Source organism: Bos indicus, chromosome 2 (assembly GCF_029378745.1).
Source record: "Bos indicus isolate NIAB-ARS_2022 breed Sahiwal x Tharparkar chromosome 2, NIAB-ARS_B.indTharparkar_mat_pri_1.0, whole genome shotgun sequence".
Taxonomy (NCBI): domain Eukaryota; kingdom Metazoa; phylum Chordata; class Mammalia; order Artiodactyla; family Bovidae; genus Bos; species Bos indicus.
The window spans coordinates 120,903,734-120,920,912 of NC_091761.1; the positions used below are offsets into that span (position 1 = coordinate 120,903,734).

General features: G+C 44.0%; 1 long non-coding RNA gene and 1 pseudogene across 1 annotated transcript in view; both read right to left on the reverse strand.

Moving 5' to 3' along the window:
• LOC139177782 (uncharacterized) overlaps positions 1 to 17,179 on the reverse strand; it is a 38,861-nt gene that overhangs the window by 19,447 nt on the left and 2,235 nt on the right. The gene's annotated exons all lie outside the window — the stretch shown is intronic.
• LOC109577030 (large ribosomal subunit protein eL6-like) lies at positions 12,705 to 14,378 on the reverse strand (annotated as a pseudogene).

Genomic DNA, 17,179 nt, shown 5'->3' on the forward strand with positions numbered 1-17,179 from the left:
GACCCCATGGACTGCAGCCCACGAGGCCTCCCTGTCCATCACCAACTCCCAGAGTTTACTCAAACTCATATCCATTGAGTCGGTGATGCCATCCAACCATCTCTTCCTCTGTGGTCCCCTTCTCCTCCTGCCTTCAATCTTTCCCAGCATCAGGGTCTTTTCCAATGAGTCCGTTCTTTGCATCATGTGGCCAAAGTATTGGAGTTTCAGCTTCAGCATCAGTCCTTCCAATGAACACCCAGGACTGATCTCCTTTAGGATGGACTAGTTGGATCTCCTTGCAGTTCAAGGAACTCTCAAGAGTCTTCTCCAACACCACAGTTCAAAACCATCCGTTCTTTGGCGCTCAGCTTTCTTTATAGTCCAACTCTCACATCCATACATGGCTACTGGAAAAACCATAGCTTTGACTAGACGGACCTTAGTTGGCAAAGTAATGTCTCTGTATGCTTTTTAATATGCTGTCTAGGTTGGTCTTAACTTTTCTTCCAAGGAGTAAGCGTCTTCTAATTTCATGGCTGCAGCCACCATCAGCAGTGATTTTGGAACCCCCCCAAAATGAAGTCTCTCACTGTTTCTCCATCTATTTGCCATGAAGTGATGGGACCAGATGCCATGATCTTAGTTTTCTGAATGTTGAGTTTTAAGCCAACTTTTTCACTCTCCTCTTTCACTTGCATCAAGAGGCTCTTCAGTTCTTTGCTTTCTGCCATAAGCGTAGTGTCATCTGCATATCTGAGGTTACTGATATTTCTCCCAGCAATCTTGATTCCAGCTTCATCCAGCCCAGCATGGATGTACTCTGCATATAAGTTAAATAAGCAGGGTGACAATATACAGCCTTGACATACCCCTTTCCCTATTTGGAACCAGTCTGTTGTTCCATGTCCAGTTCTAACTGTTGCTTCCTGACCTGCATACAGATTTCTCAGGAGGCAGGTCAGGTGGTCTGGTATTTCCATCTCTTGAAGAATTGTCCACAGTTTGTTGTGATCCACACAGTCAAAGGCTTTGGTGTAGTCAATTAAGCAGAAGTAGATGTTTTTCTGGAACTCTCTTGCTTTTTCGATGATCCAGCAGATGTTGGCAATTTGATCTCTGGTTCCTCTGCCTTTTCTAAAACCAGCTTCCAGTACATGTGGAAGTTCTCAGTTCACATACTGTCAAAGCCTGGCTTGGAGAATTTTGAGCATTACTTTACTAGTGTGTGAGATGAGTGCAATCGTGAGGTAGTTTGAGCAATCTTTGGCATTGCCTTTCTTTGGGATTGGAATGAAAATTGACTTTTTCCAGTCCTGTGACCACTGCTGAGTTTTCCAAATTTGCTGGCATATTGACTGCAGCACTTTCACAGCATCATCTTTTAGGATTTGAAATAACTCAACTGGAATTCCATCTCCTCCACTAGCTTTTTTCATAGTGCTGCTTCCTAAGGCCCACTTGACTTTGCATTCCAGGATGTCTGGTTCTAGGTGAGCGATCACACCATCGTGATTATCTGGATCGTGAAGATCTTTTTTGTATAGTTCTGTATAGTTCTTCTGTATATTCTTGCTACCTCTTTTTAATATCTTCTGCTTCTGTTAGGTCCATACCGTTTCTGTCCTTTATTGTGCCCATTCTTGCATGAAATGGTCCTTTGATGCCTCTAATTTTCTTGAAGAGATCTCTAGTCTTTCCCATTCTATTGTTTTCCTCTATTTCTTTGCACTAATCACTGAGGAAGGCTTTATCTCTCCTTGCTATTCTTTGGAACTTTGCATTCAAATGGATATCTTTCCTTTTCTCCTTTGCCTTTCAATTCTCTTTTTTTCACAGCTATTTGTAAGGCCTCTTCAGACACCCATTTTCCTTTTTGCATTTCTTTTTTCTTGGGGATGGTTTTGATTCCTGTCTCCTGTACAATGTCACGAACCTTGAATCTTCGTCCATAGTTCTTCAGACACTACCAGATCTAATCCTTTGAATCTCTTTGTCCCTTCCACTGTATAATCGTAAGGGGTTTGATACCTTACCTGAATGGCCTAGTGGATTTCCCTACTTTCTTCAATTTAAATCTGAATTTGGCAATAAGGAGTTCCTGATCTGAGCCACAGTCAGCTCCCAGTCTTGTTTTTGCTGACTATATAGAGATTCTCCATCTTTGGATGCAAAGAATATAATCAATCTGATTTCAGTGTTGACCATCTGGTGATGTCCATGTGTAGAGTCTTCTCTTGTGTTGTTGGAAGAGGGTGTTTGCTATGACCAGTGTGTTCTCTCGGCAAAACTCTATTAGGCTTTGGCCTGTTTCATTCTGTACTCCAAGGCCAAATTTGCCGTTACTCCAGGCAAATTTAACCCCTACTCAATCTCATTTCTCAGGAGTGGAACTGGAAGCTGAGGTTCTGGGAAGGCAGGTAACTCGCCAGCGATGAACTGGAATTGAACCCAAATCTGCCCAAGTGTGTAGCCATAGCAGCAGCCCGTATAGGGTAAGTCCGGGCAGGAAAAGGCCATCTGACCTTTAGTATAAGCCCCTGGAAATCAGGTATAATGATAGCAATGATAATAAAAAAAAATAATTCAGTCATTAGGAGAAGACTCTTGAGAGTCCCTTGGACTGCAAGGAGATCAAACCAGTCAATCCTAAAGGAAATCAACCCTGAATATTCATTGGAAAGATTGATGCGGAAGCTGAAGCTCCAGTACTTTGGCCACCTGAAGCGAAGAACTGACTCTTTGGAAAAGACCCTGATGCTGGGAAAGATTGAAGGAAGAAGGAGAGGGGGAGGACAGAGGATGAAATGGTCGGATGGCATCACCAACTCGATGGACATGAGTTTGAGCAAGCTTTTGGAGTTGGTGATGGACAGGGAAGCCTGGTGTGCTGCAGTCCATGGGGTCACAAAGAGTTGGACACGACTGAGAGACTGAACTAAACTGATACTGATTAGAGGGTCTCCATTTCCTGCCTTTGTGACTTTGGTCAACTAAACTGCTTAACCGCTCTGAGCCTCAGTTTTACATAAACATCAGCAAATGAGATTTTTACAGGTCTTATGCTCTAGGATTCTTCTGAGGATACATTGCACTAATGCAGACAAAATGCTTAGCTTAGGAATTCCCTGGCAGTCCAGTGGTTAGGATTACAAGTTTTTACTGCAGAGGTCCTGGGTTCAGTCCCTGGTGTGGGAACTGAGATTCCCTCAAACATCATGGAACTGGCAAAAAAAAAAAAAACACACCTTCGCACCTGGCATGTAACATGTGCTCAAGAAAATAGATAATACTATTTGTTCATATGGCCATTATTTATTCAAAGCCTAACAGCTAGGGATACAGTAAGGGAGAAATACATGTATTTTTCTTGTTTTAATGATTTCCTAGTCTTGTGTTCTTAGGCTGTAGCACATTGTCTGGCTTAATAAATGTTGAAATGAATGAATGAAATATTAAAAGAGTGAATGAAGGAATGGACATACTGCAGTCAGTCAGTCCTTAGTTGCAGTTTCAGGAAGAGTAAGAGGGAGAAAAAAATTTTAAAACAATTGTCGCTATTTCTTGAACATTTACACTGTCAGGTACTTGACTAAATGCTTGCTTTTTGTATTCTCAGTTCATCCTCACAGCAAACTCATGAGATCAAAAGTAACATCTGATTTTACAGAGAAGAAGAAAATAATCTCTGTGAGTTAAGAACGATTTTCCTAAGGTAACCCAATGAGTAAGCTCAGAGGCAGGTTTTGAGCATAATAAAGGACAGAATCCACATCCAGTTGTGGATGTGGCTGGAGATGGAAGTTAAGTCCGATCCTGTAAAGAGCAATATTGCATAGGAACCTGGAATGTTAGGCCATGAATCAAGGCAAATTGGAAGTGGTCAAACAGGAGATGGCAAGAATGAACATCAACATTTTAGGAATCAGCGAACTAAAATGGAAGGGAATAGGTGAATTCAATTCAGATGACCATTATATCCACTACTATGGGCAAGAATCCCTTAGAAGAAACGGAATAGCCATCACAGTCAACAAAAGAGTCTGAAATGCAGTACTTGGGTGCCATCTCAAAATGACAGAATGATCTCAGTTTATTTCCAAGGCAAACCATTCAGCATCACAGGAATCTATGTCCAACCATTAATGCTGAGGAAGCTGAACAGTTCTATGAAGACCTACAAGATCTTCTGGAACTAATACACAAAAAAGATGTCCTTTTCATCATAGAGGACTGGAAGGCAAAAGTAGGAAGTCAAGAAATACCTGGAGTAACAGGCAAGTTTGGCCTTGGAGTACAAAATGAAGCAGGGCAAAGGCTAATAGAGTTGTGCTAAGAGAACACACTGGTCATAGCAAACACCCTCTTCCAACAACACAAGAGATGACTCTACACATGGACATCACCAGATGGTCAACACCGAAATCAGATTGATTATATTCTTTGCAGCCAAAGATGGAGAAGTTGTATACAGTCAGCAAAAACAAGACCGGGAGTTGACTGTGGCTCATAAAATGAACTCCTTAATGCAAAATTCAGACTTAAATCGAAAGTAGGGAAAACCACTAGGCTATTCAGATATGACCTAATTCAAATCCCTTATGATTATACAGTGGAAGTGACAAATAGATTAAAAGGATTAGATCTGATAGAGAGAGTGCTTGAAGAACTACGGACAGAAGTTAATAACTTTGTACAAAAGGTGATGATCAAAACCGTCTTCAAGAAAAAGAAATGCAAAATGGTTGTCTGAGGAAGGCTTACAAATAGTAGGGAAAAGAAAAAAAGTGAAAGTCAAAGGAGAAAAGGAAAGATATGTCCATCTGAATGCAGTGTTCCAAAGAACAGCAAGGAGAGATAAGAAAGCTTTCCTCAGTGATCAGTGCAAAGAAATAGAGGAAAACAATAGAATGGGAAAGACTAGAGATCTCTTCAAGAAAATTAGAGGCATCAAAGGACCATTTCATGCAAGAATGGGCACAATAAAGGACAGAAACGGTATGGACCTAACAGAAGCAGAAGATATTAAGAAGAGGTAGCAAGAATACACAGAAGAACTGTACAAAAAAGCTCTTAATAACCTGGATAACCACGATGGTGTGATCACTCACCTAGAGCCAGACATCCTGGAATGCGAAGTTAAGTGAGCTTTAGGAAGCATCACTACAAACAAAGCTAGTGGAGGAGATGGAATTCCAGTTGAGCTATTTCAAATCCTAAAAGATGATGCTTTGAAAGTGCTGCACTCAATATGCCAGCAAATTTGGAAAACTCAGCAGTGGTCACAGGACTGGAAAAGGTCAGTTTTCATTCTAATCCCAAAGAAAGGCAATGCCAAAGAATGTTCAAACTACCACACAATTCTACTCATCTCACACGCTAGCGAAGTGTTGGTCAAAATTCTCCAAACTAGGCTTCAACAGTACGTGAACTGAGAACTTCCAGTACAAGCCGGGTTTAGAAAAGGCAGAGGAACCAGAGGTCAAATTTCCAATATCCACTGGATGATAGAAGAAGCAAATGTGTATTAGCCACTCAGTCATGTTCAACTCTTTGCGATCCCATGGACTGTAGCCCATCAGGCTCCTTTGTCGATGGAATTCTCCAGGCAAGAATACTAGAGTGGGTAGCCATGTCCATCTCCAGGGGATCTTCCCAACCCAGTGATTGAACCAGCGTCTCCTGCATTGCAGGCAGATTCCTTACTGTCTGGGTCACCAGGGATGCCTGAAAAAGCAAGGGAATTCCAGAAAAACATCTACTTCTGCTTCATTGACTGCGTTAAAGCCTTGTGTGGATCCCAACAAACTGTGGAGTATTCTTAAAGAGATGGAAATACCAGACCACCTTACCTGTTTCTTGATAAACTGTATGCAGACCAACAAGCAACAGTTAGAACCAGACATGGAACAATGGACTGGTTCCAAATTGGGAAAGGAGTACATCAAGGCTGTATACTATCACCCTCCTTATTTAACTTCTGTGCAGAGCACATCATGCAAAATGCCAAGCTGGATGAAGCACAAGCTGGAATCAAGATTTCTGGGAGAAATACCAATAACCTCAGATATGCAGATGACACCACCCTAATGGCAGAAAACTAAGAGAAACTAAAGAGCCTCTTGATGAAGGTGAAAGAGGAGAGTGAAACAGCTGGCTTAGAACTCAACATTCAAAAAACTAAGATCACAGCATCTGGTCCCATCACTTCATGGCAAATAGATGGGGAAAAAATGAAAACAGTGACAGATTTCATTTTCTTGGGCTCCAAAATCACTGTGGACAATGACTGGAGCCATGAGATTAAAAGATGCTTGCTCCTTGGAAGAAAAGCTATGACAAACCAAGACTGCATATTAAAAAGCAGAGACCTCACTTTGCTGACAAAGGTCCATAGAGTCAAAGCTATGGGTTTTCCAGTAGTCATGTATGGATGTGAGAGTTGGACTATAAAGAAAGCTAAGTGCCAAAAAATTGATGCTTTTGTACTGTGGTGTTGGAGAAGACTCTTGAGAGTCCCTTGAACTGCAAGGAGATCAAACCAGTCCATCCTAAAGGAAATCAGTCCTGAATATTCATTGGAAGGACTGATGCTAAAGCTCAAGCTCCAATACTTTGGCCACCTGATGTGAAGAACTGACTCATTGGGAAAGACCCCGATGCTGGGAAAGATTGAAGGCAGGAGGAGAAGAGGATGACAAAGGATGAGATGGTTGGATGGCATCACCGACTCGATGGACATGAATTTGAGAAAACTCCAGGAGTTGGTGATGGACAGGGAAGCCTGGCATGCTGCAGTCCAAGAGTCTCAAGAGTTGGACACAACCGAGTGACTGAACAACAACAACAGGTTTTAGGCTCGGGTCTGCTGCCTCCAAAGCTTGGGTTTGTACCTGGCTCCCGTGAAACAGTGGGCTGGAGGGACCTACTAGGGCATCTCTAACCATCCTCCTCCCAGGTCTAGTTGGCTTGCTGGAGCTCTTGGCATATCGAAACTCAGCACCAGTAATAATGGGAAATGTACTACTTTGAGCTTCCAAGAAGCAAATTCACTTCCAGTCACTCCTGTGCCGAGCCTCATGTTTACTTTTCACAATCCTGCAAAGAGGGTATTGGTCGCCTATTTCACTGACAGGGAATTGAGGTTCAGGCTTGCCTTCTGGGGTGGAGACTGCTGCCAACACGCCCCTCCCTGCTGCCTCTCCCCGGAGCCTCTCTTCCCATCTCATCCCTCTGCCAGTCACCCCCCAACACACACACTTTTGGCCTCTCCCTGACCCATTCTCATAAGCCCAGTCAGATGAGTTAAGATGGACCTTTTGGATTGGGACTTTGCTCAGAGTGGTGGCCAGGACGTCACTGTTCACCTAGGATGGGATTCTAATCAGTTCACAGCTTTTTTTTTTTTCTGAGTAGAAAATGGTTTTTTTTTTTAAATCTTTTTAGAATTGAGATATAGTTGATGTACAATATCATGTAAGTTACTAGTGTACAACCTATCGATTCAGTTTTAAAGCTTACACTTCTTTTATAGTTATTCTAATATGCTGGCTATATTCCCCGTGTTGTACAATATATCCTTGTAGCTCATTTATTTTATACATAGCAGTTTGTATCTCTGAATCCCCTACCCATCTCTTGCCTCGCCCCCATTCCTTCTTCCCACTGACATTATTCTGTTCTCTGCCCCTGTGAGTTTCTTTCCATTTTGTTACAGTAACTGTGCTGTGTGCTATGCTTAGTTGCTCAGTCGTGTCCCACTCTTTGCGACCCCATGGACCATAGCTCGCCAGGCTCCTCTGTCCATGGGGATTCTCCAGGTAAGAATACTGGAGGAGGTTGCCATACCCTCCTCCAGGTTATAGTCACTAGTTTGTTTTAATTTTTAGATTCCACACATAGTATCGTATATATCATATGTCTTCAGGCTTCCCTGGTGGCTCAGTGGTGAAAAATCCACTTGCAATGCAGGAAACGAAACGTGGATTTGATTCCTGAGTGGGGAAGATCCCCTGGAGAAGGAAATGGCAACCCACTCCAGCGTTCTTGTCTGGGAAATCCCATGGACAGAGGAGCCTAGCGGGCTACAGTCCATGTGTTTGCAAGAGTCAGACACGACTTAGCGACTAAATCACCACCACCACCATATGTCTATCTGTCTAATTATTTCACTTAGCCTAATGCCCTCCAAGTCCATCCATGTTGTTGCAAATGACAGAATTTAATTCTTTTTTATGGATGAGTAGTATCCCATTGTATGTGTGTGTGTGTGTGTTAGTCACTCAGTCGTGTCTGACTCTTTGCAATCCCATGGACTATAGCCAACCAGGCTCCTTTGTCCATGGAATTCTCCAGGCAAGAATACTGGAGTGGGTAGCCATGCCACTCCAATAAGGAGTTCTCCAGGGGATCTTTCCAACCCAGGGCTCAAACCCAGGTCTCCCACATTGCAGGCAGGTTCTTTACCATCTGAGCCAGCAGGGAAGCTCCATTGTATATATTTACCACATCTTCATCCATTCACCTGGTGATGAACACTTAGATTACTTCCATATCTTGGCAATCATAAATAATGCTGCTATGAACATTGGGGTGCATGTATCTTTTTGAATTAGTGCTTTCAGTTTTGTGTGTGTATGTTTTGGATATATAACCAGGAGTGGAATTGTTGCATCATATGGTAGTTCTTTGAGATTGGAATGAAAACTGACCTTTTCCAGTCCTGTGATCACTGCTGAGTTTTCCAAATTTGCTGGCATATTGAGTGCAGCACTTTCACAGCATTATCTTTTAGGATTTGAAATAGCTCAACTGGAATTCCATCACCTCCACTAGCTTTGTTTGTAGTGATGCTTCCTAAGGCCCACTTGACTTCACATTCCAGGATGTCTGGCTCTAGGTGAGTGATCACACCATCATGATTATCTGGGTCGTGAAGACCTTTTTTGTATAGTTCTTCTGTGTATTCTTGCCACCTCTTCTTAATATCTTCTGCTTCTGTTAGTGAAAAAAGTGAAGCTGCTCAGTCATGTCCGACTCTTTGTGACCCCATGGACTGTAGCCTACCAGGCTCCTTCATCCATGGGATTTCCAGGCAAGAGTACTGGAGTGGGTTGCCATTGCCTTCTCCAGGGGATCTTCCTGACCCAGGGATTGAACCCAGGTCTCCCTTATTGCAGGTAGATTGCACGTCTGAGCCACCAGGGAAGTTCCCAATTCTGTCCTTTATTGTGCCCATCTTTGCATGAAATGTTCCCTTGTTATCTCTAATTTTCTTGAAGACATCTCTAGTCTTTCCCATTCTATTATTTTCCTCTATTTCTTTGCATTGATTACTGAGGAAGACTTTCTTATCTCTCCATGCTATTCTTTGGAACTCTGCATGCAAATGGGTATATCTTTCCTTTTCTCCTTTGTGTTTTGCTTCTCTTCTTTTCTCAGCTATTTTAAACGTAAGTTCTCCTCAGACAACCATTTTGCCTTTTTGCATTTCTTTTTCTAGGGAATGGTCTTGATCATCCTGTACAATCCTGTACAATCATCCTGCCTCCTGTACAATGTCATGAACCTCCGCGCATAGTTCTTCAGGCACTCTGTCTATCAGATCCAATCCCTTGAATCTATTTGTCCCTTCCACTGTATAATCATAAAGGGTTTGATTTAGGTCATACCTGAATGGTCTAGTGGTTTCCCCTGCTTTCTTCAATTTAAGTCTGAATTTGGCAATAAGGAGTTCATGATCTGAGCCACGGTCAGCTCCCAGTCTTGTTTTTGCTAACTGTATAGAGCTTCCCCATCTTTGGCTGCAAAGAATATAATCAATCTGATTTAGGTATTGACCATCTGGTGATGTCCATGTGTAGAGTCATCTCTTGTGTTGTTGGAAGCGGGTGTTTGCTATGACCAGTGTGTTCTCTTGGCAAAAATCTATTAGCCTTTGCCCTGCTTCATTCTGTACGCCAAATTTGCCTGTTACTCCAGGTATTTCTTGACTTCCTACTTTTGCATTCCAGTCCCCTATAATGACAAGGATATCTTTTTTGGGTGTTAGTTCTAGAAGGTCTTGTAGATCTTCATAGAATCATTCAACTTAAACTTCTTCAGCATTACTGGCTGGGGCATAGACTTGGATTACTGTGCTATTGAATGGTTTGCATTGGAAACGAACAGAGATCATTCTGTCGTTTTTGAGATTGCATCCAAGTACTGCATATTGGGCTCTCTTATTGACTATGACGGCTACTCCATTTCTTCTAAGGGATTCTTGCCACAGTAGTAGATATAATGGTCATCTGAGTTAAATTCACCTATTCCAGTCCATTTTAGTTCACTGATTCCTAAACTATTGATGTTCACTCTTGCCATCTCCTGTTTGATCACTTCCAATTTGCCTTGATTCATGGACCTGACATTCCAGGTTCGTATTCAATATTGCTCTTTAAAGCATTGGACTTTACTTCCATCACCAGTCACATCTACAAATGGGTGTTGTTTTTGCTTTGGCTCCATCTCAACATTCTTTCTGGAGCTATTTCTCCACTCTTCTCCAGTAGCATATTGGGCACCTACCAACCTGGGGAGTTCATCTTTCAGTATCCTATCTTTTTGCCTTTTCATACTGTTCATGGAGTTCTCAAGGCAAGAATACTGAAGTGCTTTGCCATTCCCTTCTCCAGTGGACCACGTTTTGTCAGAACTCTCCACCATGACCCATCTGTCTTGGGTGGCCCCACAGGGCATGGCTTAGTTTCATTGAGTTAGACAAGGCTGTGGTCCATGTGATCAGATTGGTTAGTGTTCTGTGATTGTGGTTGTGGTTTTCATTCTGTCTGCCCTCTGATGGAGAAGGATAAGAGGCTTATGGAAGCTTTCTGATGGGAGAGACTGACTGAGGGGGAAACTGGGTCTTGTTCTGATGGGCAGGGCCATGCTCAGTAAATCTGTAATCCAATTTTCTGTTGATGGGCAGGGCTGTGTTCCCTCCCTATTGTTTGACCTGAGGCCAAACTATGGTGGAGGTAATGATGATGGCGACCTCCTTCAAAAGGTCCCATGCACGCACTGCTGCACACAGTGCCCCCAACCTTGCAGCAGGCCACCGCCAACCCACGCCTCCACCGGAGACTCCTGGACACTCATGGGCAAGCCTGGGTCAGTCTTTGTGGGGTCACTGCTCCTTTCTCCTGGGTCCTGGTGCACATAAAGTTTTGTTTGTGCCATCCAACAGTCTGTTTCCCAGTCCTGTGTAAGTTCTGGTGGCTCTATGGTGTGTTAATGGTGACCTCTTCCAAGAGGGCTTATGCCATACCCAGATCTGCTGCACCCAGAGCCCCTGCCCCTGCAGCAGTCCACTGCTGATCTGTACCTCCTCAAGAGATACTCAAACACAGTTCTGGCTCAGTCTCTGTGGGGTCTCTGGGTCCTGGTGCACATCAGGTTTGTTTGAGCCCTCTGAGCATCTCTGGCGGGTATGGGTTTGATTCTAAACGTGATTTTGCCCCTCTCATTTGCCCTTGGACATGGGGTATCTCCTCAAAGTTGCTCCATCACCACGCAGCCACCACAGCAATGCCAAAGAATCTCAAAAGGCAATGCTAAAGAATGCTCAAACTACCACATAATTGCACTCATCTCACATGCTAGCAAAGTAATGCTCAAAATTCTCCAAGCCAGGCTTCAACAGTACATGAACAATGAACTTCCAGATGTTCAAGCTGGATTTAGAAAAGGCAGAGGAACCGAGATCAAATAGCCAGCATCCACTGGGCCATCAAAAAAGTGAGAGAGTGCCAGAAAAACATCTATTTCTGCTTTATTGACTATGCCAAAGCCTTTGAGTGTGTGGATCACAACAAACTGTGGAAAATTCTTCAAGAGATGGGAATACCAGACCACCTGACCTGCCTCCTGAGAAATCTGTATGCAGGTCAGGAAGCAATAGTTAGAACTGGACATGGAACAACAGACTGGCTCCAAATAGGGAAAGGGGTATGTCAAGGCTGTATATTGTCACCCTGTGTATTTAACTTCTCTGCAGAGTACATCATGAGAAATGCTGGGCTGGATGAAGCACAAGATGGAATCAAGATTGCTGGGAGAAATATCAATAACCTCAGATATACAAATGATACCACCCTTACGGCAGAAAGTGAAGAGGAACTAAAAAGCCTCTTGATGAAAGTGAAAGAGGAGAGTGAAACAGTTGGCTTAAAGCTCAACATTCAGAAAACGAAGATCATGGCATCTGGTCCCATCACTTCATGGTAAATAGATGGGGAAACAATGGAAATAGTGACAGACTTTATTTTGGGGGGCTCCAAGATCACTGCAGATGGTGGCTAAAGCCATAGAATTAAAGACACTTATTCCTTGGAAGAAAAGTTATGACCAACCTAGACAGCATATTAAAAAGCAAAGACATTATTTTGCCAACAAAGGTCCGTCTAGTCAAAGCTTTGGCTTTTCCAGTAGTCACGTATGGATGTGAGAGTTGGACTATAAAGAAAGCTGAGCACTGAAGAATTGATGCTTTTGAACTATGGTATTGGAGAGGACTCTTGAGAGTCCCTTGAACAGCAGGAAGATCCAACCAGTCCATCCTAGAAGAAATCAGTTCTGAATATTCATTGGAAGGACTGATGCTCAAGCTGAAATTCCAATAGTTTGGCCACCTGATGTGAAGAACTGACTCATTGGAAAATACTTTGATGCTGGGAAAGATTGAAGGCAGCAGGAGAAGGGGATGACAGAGGATGAGATGGTTGGATGGCATCACCAGCTGAATGGACATGAGTTTGAGTAAGCTCAGGAAGTTGGTGATGGACAGGGAAGCCTGGCGTGCTGCAGTCCATGGGGTTGCAAAGAGTCGGACACAACTGAGCGACTGAACTGAACTGATGGCAGTTCTATTTTTAGAGTTTTAAGACACCTCCACACCGTTTTCCTCAGTGGCTGCACCAATTTACATTTCCACTCACAGTATATGAGGATTCCCTTCTTTTTAATTAATTTTTTTTTTTTTTTTGGCCACACTGTGTGGCTTGTGGGATCTTAGTTCCCTGATCAGGGATAAAAACTGGGCTGTTGGCAGTGAGAGCATGGAGCCCTAACCACTGGACCACCAAGGGAATTCCCTGAGAGTTCCCTTCTTTCTACATCCTCACCAACATTTGTTACTTATGGTCCTTTTTTTTTTTAATGGACCAGTTATTTAATTAGGTTCTTTGTAAGAAGTTTAGAACACTGTTTTGCGAGGATGAATTCTATTTGTGAGAGCAGACACAGAGCGGAGGTAGCCCTGGAGCTGAGGAACAGCTTTGACTCTTTGCAGAATCCGTGAGTCCACAGCTTTCTGATCACCCTGGCACTGCTCTGTAATTTTTTACTTCTTTCTCTCCCCATCAAAGATCTCACCTTCCCGGTGCCTGGCTTATGTAGTGTTTTTTGGTTTTTTTTTTGGCCATGCCACTGGGCTTGCAGGATCTTACTTTCCTGACCACGGATCAAACCAGTGCCCCCTGCAGGGGATGTGTGGAGTCCTAACCACCAGATAGCCAGGGAAGTCCCCTTCTTCTCGAAGTAAACATCAGTGAGATGTTCTGGGGCCTTCACACCCCTGATATCCATTTTGGTGGAGGTGGCAATGACAAATTTTGTTCTATACCCAGGAACTCGATTGAGGGGAAAGACCGAGTCACAAGTAGCAAGCCAGTGCTCACCTGCTTTAGGGAAACAACCTCTCACCTTGGCGGCATTCAGTGAGGATGCTCGGAATGGGCCCAGGAGAGAGGCTAGTGTGCAGTTTTCTCACATGCTACTGAAGGGTTTTTGCCAAGACAACAGCTTTTGAGGCCCATCTTCAGTAAGATAATACCTAGCATTTTGCGAAGTTTAATCACTTGGGAAACACCATTCTTGGGCTTCCCTGGTGTCTCAGATGGTAAAGAATCTGCTTGCAATGCAGGAGATGTGGGTTCAATCCCTGGGGCAGGAAGATCTCCTGGAGAAGGGGATGGCGACCCATTCCAGTATTCTTGCCTGGAGAATCCTATGGACAGAGGAGCCTGGTGGGCCCCAGTCCATAGGGTCGCAAAGAGGCAGACAGGCCTGAAGCAATTTAGCATGCACACACATTCTTGTCACCACCAACTGGTTTTGTGACAGTAGCAAGAACCTTCAGCTTCTTTTTCTTTTCAGCTTGGATTTCGCTGCTGAATACTTCCTTTTGTACAAGGCCTTTCTGGAATACATAGCCGGTTGGGAGTATCTGCCAACTCCTCTGACCAGGACAGGATTTCAGCGGCACTTCTTAACCTTTTTAACTTTGCCACCAGAATCAGCCTTCTTTGTCTCAGCTTTTCCCTCCTTCGTATCGGCTTCTCAGCTTTTTTACCTGCCATCTTTCAAGACGTGAAAGAGCTACTTGTGGTCTTTTTGATGGTAGTTGTTCTGACAGCTGTGAAGTGATATCTCATTGTGGTTTTAATTTGCATTTCTCCAGTTATTAATGATGTTTAGCATCTTTTTCACATGCCTGTTGGCCATCTGTAGGTCTTCCCTGGAAAAATGTCTATTTAGGTCTTCTGCCCATTTTCAATTTTTTTTTATGTTGAGTTGTATGGGGTATTTATATATTTTGGATATTAACTTCTTATTGATAATATCATTAGCAAATATTTCCTCTGATTCAGCTGATTGCCTTTCTGTTTTGTTGATAGTTTCCTTTGCTGTGTAAAAGCTTTTATGTCTAACTAGGTTCCATTTGTTTATTTCTGCCTTTATTTCCTTTGCTTTAGGAGACAGAATGACAATAATATTGCTATGATTTATGTCAAACAGTGTTCTGCCTATGTTTTCTTCAAGGAGTTTTCTGGCTTCCAGTCTTACATTTAGGTCTTTAATCCATTTTGAGTTTATTTTTGCATATGATGTGAGAAAATATTCTAATTTCATTCTTTTACATGTAACTGTTCAGTTTTTCCTATTTCCTATTTACTGAAGAGATTTCTTTCTTCCATTGTATTCCCTTGCCTCCTTTGTTATACGTTAATTGACTATAAATGTGTAGGTTTATGTCTAGGCTCTCTATACTGTTCTATTAACCTACGTCTCTGTTTTTATGCCAGTACCATGCTGTTTTGGTGACTGTGGCTTTGTAATAGTTCACCACATCTTCTGATTGCAGTTTTGAGTTGTGATTTAAAAAGAGGGTCTCCTCAGGACTTCCCTGGCTTGGGTTTGGTCACTGATCGGGGAACTAGGATCCCACATGCCATGTGGCACAGCCAAGAAAATTAAGAAAGAAGGAATGTCTCCCCAAATTCTCTGCCAAGGACTTATCTTCCCCAGGTTTAGTTCTTACGTTAGTGGTCTCAGCAGGAAGCCGAGGACCACTCAAAGCATTTGCCAGAAGAAGGTTTTCTTTTTAATTAATTTTTTTTGAAGGATAGTTGCTTTACAGAATTTTGTTGTTTAGAAGAAGGTTTAATGAAGGAACTATTTACAGAGGTGTGGGCACAAACAGTGAGGCACCCTGTGGCTCACAACAGTGGAACAGAGTCACGTCTCAGGGCCTGAAGAGGTAAGGGAGGGAGCCTTGCTAACGAGCCTGGCTGGACTCATATCCATGGTCACTGGCCACCCAACAGGAGCTGTGACTTTTACTGGAGGAACATAGTACCTGCCAAAATCATATCATCACTGACTCAATGGACATGAGCAAACTCCGGGAGACAGTGAAGGACAGGGAAGCCTGGACTGCTGCAGTCCATGGGGTTGCAATGTGTTGGACACAACTTAGCAATTGAACAACAAAAAAAATCACAGTATTATAAATATCCTGGTCTCACTCTCCTCCTTCCCTCTGATCCCCCGGCAACGTCTCCTACTGGCCAAACTTCACCTGAAACCATAAGGCAAGGAGGCCAAGGTCAGCAAGAGTCAGCCCCTGGACACAGGGCAAAAGCACAGAGAATTCAGGGTAGGCAAAGAGTAGGCAGCCAGGAGGTTTCTTCTGTCTTTGTGAACTCAGCTTTGTGGAGGGGCTGAGAGGCAGAGGGCTGTGCTTGTCTCTCCAAGCAGCCTGACACCGTAACACGCCTTCTCCTCTTCCAGGCCCAAGTTACTTCGACCAGGAGGCTGTTCCCAGGCCTGGAGTAAATCTCTCCCATCCCTGGCTTCCTCAGTTCCCAGGGCCTAGCCCATCACTCAGCTTAGTGATTTGGCATTATTCTCTGTAGGGGTTTGTCTCCCCAGGGGACAGTTCTAGCATCCTCTTCACTGTGAGCTCTTTGCAGGCAGGGCCCTGGGCCAAAGAAGGCCATTTGCTCTGACACAGGGCCCAGCCCAGGACAAGTGCCGATGTTTGCTGAGTGAATGGAGTCCTGCGGCCTCACCCACCTCCCTCTGCCTTGGTGTACACAGCCTGGGCACATGTGTATATCTGTTTCCTTGAGTTCAAAGGGACTCTTTGGTGGCGAGTGGCCCAGACCTGGCACACAACAGGCATCAAATGTTGCCTGAACTGGCCTAGGAAGGATTATCTTTCTTTCCTTCATTCATTCAATACGTTTTTGAGATTTTATGCATACCAGGCCCTGTGCTGGCCCCGGGGGCACAGAAGTGTTCTTCCTGCCTTCCATCCTAGTGGGGGAAGCAGAAAAGGCAGGAATGGAAAATGAACAATGTTATTAAAGCCTGCAGCACGTGTTTAGAAAATAAACAGGGTGACGGGACACACCGTACGTGGACGGACATTTCTGTGGGGGATGGACACATCAGAGAAGGCCTTTCTGAGGCGATGACATGTAAGCTGAGACCTGACGATGAGTGAATGTGAAGAGCTGGAAGGGTATTCCAGGCACAGGGAACAGCAAAAACAAAGAGCTAGAGGTGTTTCTGGGACCCCAGGGAATTCAGCGTTTCAGTCTGAAGAAGGGCTTAGAGGGGCGTTGAGAGAGGTTAAGGAATCAGTACCGGGGGCTGCCTGGGGCCAGGTCCTGGGCCGGGGCTGGAGGGAAAGGGACAGCCCTCAGCGCCACCCTTTCTGCCTGTTGCCTAGCACCACGCTAAACACTGCTGCTGGCAGGCCTTCCCCGGGCTCCCTCAGCTCCCCTCGGACTGGCAGTGGCTGTCAAACGACCAGCCCCAGAGGCCTTGCCAACCTCCTCCCCTGGAATATTTTTGAGGTAAGTCAGAAAAT